This window comes from Onychomys torridus, chromosome 11 (assembly GCF_903995425.1).
Source record: "Onychomys torridus chromosome 11, mOncTor1.1, whole genome shotgun sequence".
Lineage (NCBI taxonomy): Eukaryota > Metazoa > Chordata > Mammalia > Rodentia > Cricetidae > Onychomys > Onychomys torridus.
The window spans coordinates 37,869,842-37,874,633 of NC_050453.1; the positions used below are offsets into that span (position 1 = coordinate 37,869,842).

The 4,792-nt window shown below is 47.9% G+C and overlaps 1 long non-coding RNA gene across 1 annotated transcript; it reads right to left on the bottom strand.

Moving 5' to 3' along the window:
- Window positions 1-854: 854 nt before the first annotated feature.
- Window positions 855-4,498, bottom strand: LOC118592758. Its single transcript, XR_004946151.1, has 3 exons — window positions 4,473-4,498; window positions 1,429-1,582; window positions 855-881 (listed from the first exon to the last, which is right to left on the bottom strand). It is a non-coding gene; the product is annotated as an uncharacterized LOC118592758 (long non-coding RNA).
- Window positions 4,499-4,792: the final 294 nt, after the last annotated feature.

Genomic DNA, 4,792 nt, shown 5'->3' on the forward strand with positions numbered 1-4,792 from the left:
GAGTAAGTTCCTGGCCAGTTAGAGCTATGTAGTGAAACCTCGTCTCAATGAACAGATGAATAGATGATAGACTAGATAGTCACATAAGCATGAGATAAGGCAAGAGGGCGGGTAACTGTCAATCAGGCTCTGTTCTGGGAATCAAAGCAAGTCACGTGACCCATGAGTTCCTCTCTTTCCCATTCCACTGTAATAGTTCAAGCTACATCTCCACAGGCATGTCCTTGGGGTCTGTCTTTTGGAATTTCTTATTTTTTTTTTTCCATTTTAAAAAACTCAGCTTGATATCTGCAGGGCTCCTGGTTTCTCCTTCCTTCTCCAAGCCTTCTCCCAGAGGAATGGGGTTTGGACTCATATTTTATTTCATGTTTATGGGTGTTTTGCTTGTGTGTATATCTCTGCATGCAGAGACCAGAAGAATGTATTGGGTCCCCTATAACTGGAGATACTAACAGTTGTGAGCTGCTTTGTGGATGCTGGGAATTGAACCTAGGTCCTCTGGAAGAGAAACCAGTGCTCTTGACCACTGAACTGTCTTTCCAGCCCCCAACAAAGTAACTTCTTAAAACATGAATATGAAGCCGGGCGGTGGTGGCACACGCCTTTAAACCCAGCACTCAGGAGGCAGAGCCAGGCAGATCTCTGTGAGTTCGAGGCCAGCCTGGGCTAACAAGTGAGTTCCAGGAAAGGCACAAAGCTACATAGAGAAACCCTGTCTTGAAAAACCAAAAAACAAACAAACAAAAACAAAAACATGAATATGAGTATCCTTTCATTGAAATGTACTAACCTCAAGAAGGGTGAAGACAGAGGATGGGGATTTAGCTCAGTGGTAGAGCGCTTGCCTAGCAAGCGCAAGGCCCTGGGTTCAGTCCTCAGCTCTGGGAAAAAAAAAGGGGGGGGGTGAAGACAAACTAAGTTCTTACATATACATATATATACATAAACATATATCCATATATCCATTCTCTTTCATGGGAGCATTCTGCCCAGCAAGAACCACACAGAAGTACCCATTTAACTGTCTGTTCCTGGTAGTGGCTAAAAAGACTCTAAGTATTTTTAACAGCAACAGAATTCTCGGAGTCAAAAATGAAAGATACATTAGAAATCAGTCTAAGCGGAAGGAAGCAGCTGGGCAATACTGAAGCAGTGGCTGTGTGGTGCCACGGGGTGGGTTGGGGACTGGCGACAATTGAGGCACTAACGGCCAGCAACAACTTCCATATTCCACTGAAACAGAGAAAGCCTTCAAGGGGCTACTCTGGGTTTGAACAAGGGTGCCAGTCACAACCATAACATGCTGGTGTGGTGAGATCTTGAGCAAGTTCTAGAATCATTGTGGGGCTCCATCCCCTCGTGTGTAAAAGAGTGATGCCTGTGTCAGACGGTTGAAAGGGTTAAGGGAAGTACAGCTCTAATACTTACAACAGTGCCTGGCGCACAGCATTGTGTTGTCCCTGGTGGTGACTGATTGGTTTGTGGACCCTAGGTTCTGGGAAAGAGACAGTCTTGGTAATAATTTAAACGGGATTTCCTGCCAAGCTGACAGGGTAGGAACTTGGATTCAGGCTGAAGTCAACTGGAAGAAAACAGAGAAATATGACCTTTCTTTCATGTGAACCTGTGAGCCAAGAGTCTCATCGGCTAAGCTATCTCCTACGCCAGAGACAGCTGCATCTTAAAACTGTTTAGAGCAGATGGACTCTGAGTGGGCTCTGAGATCTCCTAGCGGTTACCTCTTTTCCCAAAACAGTCAATTTAGCCTTCCATGTCCATCTTTCCTATTAATCTTCCAAACAAAACTGTGGCCTCTGAAAGATATTTACATATAACCCCCAGAATCTGTGAAATCTGAATGTATTTCATGGCAGAGTATGTGCATGGGATTAAGGAAGTCAAGGTTGTCTTTACTAGGAATCTTATTCTGGACCACTCAGACATGTCCAAGTGGACCACAAAGGACCTGCAAAGCAAAAAAGAGAGAGGCAGACAGGGCAGTATGAGAGGGTCATGGCCCCACAGTCCTGCTCTTTATGATGGGGAAGGGGCCACTAGCTAATGAGTGTGGGCAGCCTTGCTAGAAAGTAGAAAAGGTCAAGAGGCAGGCTGTCCCCATGGAGTCTAGATAAGGATCCAGATCTGACCTGCCAACTCCTTGATGTTAGCTCAGTGAAACCCAGGCTGGACTTCCAATCTCTAAACTGTAGGAACCAAAATCTGTGTTGTCTTAAGCTTTTCAGTCGATTAGTTATAATAGCAATACAAAAAAGACAAAAATAATCCAGTGAAAACAGTCGGAGGAGACCTCAGTTTTTGCTTTCCTGAAGTATTCTCTCCCTTCCCACAAGCCCATGCTTGTCCTATCCCTCTCCCAGGGGTAAGGGATCTTTGCATTAGATCAGTTACACACTGGGTAACTGTGTGACTCTGTTCCCTCAGCCATGTCCCTCCTCTTCACTGAGGTCACCACCACTGTCCCCTGAGATCTTCCATAGCCTGGGTCCCATCTGCCTTTTTCTAGACTTTCCAAAATCTTTTCCAAGAGCCAGGTGCCTTTGCATGTGGCCAATTAAAACCAAGAGCTGCCAAGGCCACCAAAATGGAGTCACTCATAAGCCATTGGTGGAAATACACAAAATTGTCTTTTTAGACCTAAAAACCAAACCAAACATCAGGCACCTATCAATAAATCATAAAATTTAACCTAGGGCAAGGGAGGGCGTTTAATAGGTAAAAGTGAGACCACCACATCACCTGATGACCTGAGTTCAGAACCCCAGCGCCCTAGTAAAAGCCAGACACAGTGAGTGGGAAACACCTGTTTTTCCGGCATTCCCCCTAGGAGAGGAGAGATGGAGGCCATTCCCGGAAGCTTGAGCACCAGCTCTCCTGAGGTAGACCGTGCAAACAGTAGGAGAGACCACCTCAAACAGGATGGCACCAATGTGCAGCCTGCCTCAGCCGGAAGTGCATGCCCTCCTCCCAGACTTTCAAGTTCCCAGGTGCTGATGCCAAAGAGGCCCAGGATGTGGCCACAAAAAACCTGCCTCCGAGGTGGGAGTGGGGGGAAGAGGCTCCACCTGCCCGTGGAGTGACCACAGGATGTTCAGAGACAGCAAAGGCCATGCCAGTGACAGGAAGCGGAACGGCCCCGCTGGAGGGGGACCCAGTTAGCCAGGCCTGTATCACTGCAGAGAAGGACCTGCTTGGTGTGCTCAGCAAGTCCCCAGTGGTCATCCTGCTTTTGTGCTCTGTGCTCTAGGACCTCTTCCAGCTTGGCCACACTCTGCTCCAGCTGCAATTTCTAGGACAGACTCAGACAGACCCGCCTCACCCAGGGTCACACAAATAAAACGGGGAGTCCGTGCCCCACACAGGCAGCCAAGCAGCTGCAGAAAACCTAGAGATGAAGCAAATTTTCTGGGAAGCTGTCAGTTTCATCAGAAATCAGTTCCAGAAAAGGTCCCAAAGCTCGCTCTCTCTCTCTCTTTCTCTCTCTCTCTCTCTCTCTCTCTCTCTCTCTCTCTCTCTCTCTCTCTCTCTCTCTCTCTCTCTCTGTGTGTGTGTGTGTGTGTGTGTGTGTGTGTGTGTGTGTGTCCTCCAACACCATTACAGGGTCACCTGAACCCTAAGAGGTGCAAAGTAAGGCTGGGAGGGAGAGGGTGTCCTGGGAAGCGGTGCTGATGATCTGAGGCTGGAGGTCCAGGGCTGCCTGCAGGCCTTGGCGGGCAGCCCTCACCTCTGGAAATGCAGCTCAAGTATTTCTGCCTCTCTCCTCCTGGGGCTTCCTGTTTCCTATTTGGTCTCTGGTTTCCAGGCAACAATGAATACCCCGAAACTCCTGACACGCACAGGTCCCTCTTGCTGAAGCTTGCATCTCTAATGAGTTTCCCATCTGCTAGGTCTCCCAGGGCAGCCCATCCATTCTGCTGTCTCCGAAGGACAAAAGCAATTGAAGACTCCTTGTGGTTAGGGCTGTGCACGTTTCTCCTTTTGTAGGTACCTCCAGTTTAATGACTCTTCCTGTAAAGTCAGCTTGGCTGGCTTGGGGGGCAGGGGTGGAGGATTTAGGGTTTCTGCTTTGATTTGGAAAAGCACTGAATTTGGAAGGCGCTCCTAACTCAGAAGTGAGGTGGAGTCCTCAGCATGGGGCTCACGGGAAGCTGCCAGCCACTTCTCTCCTGGAAGTGGGGAGAAAGGTGGCTTTTCTGCATGCTTCTAGTGGGCTTCAGAAGAGTCTGGCACCGTCTTAGATGCCTGGTGAGCTGATCTCTAAACACAGAGGGCCTGGTGGGAGTGTAATATAAAATTGAGAGAAAGCAGAGATTTTTGAAGAACTGGCATTGATTTTTATAGTGTTACATAGTTAGGCATAATTGTCTTAGTTTGGGTTTTTATTGCTGTGAAGAGACACCATGACCACAGCAACTCTTATAAAGGAGAACATTTAATTGGGGTGGCTCACTTACAGTTTCAGAGGGTCAGTCCATTATCATCATGGCGGGGGAACATGATGGCATGCAGGCATAGATAGTGCAGGAGCCGAGAGTGTACATCTTGCAGGCAACAGGAAGTCAACCGACTGTCACACTGATGGAGGCTAGAGCAAAAGAGACCTCCAAACCCGCCCCCACAGTGACACACTTCCTCCAACAAGGCCACACCTTCTAACAGTGCCGCTCCCTTTGGGGGCCATTTTCTTGCAAACCACCACAATAATTTCATAGTTTCCAAAGTTAAATATTACTTCAAAGCATAAAACACAAACAACAGTCTTGCTAGTGCGTTC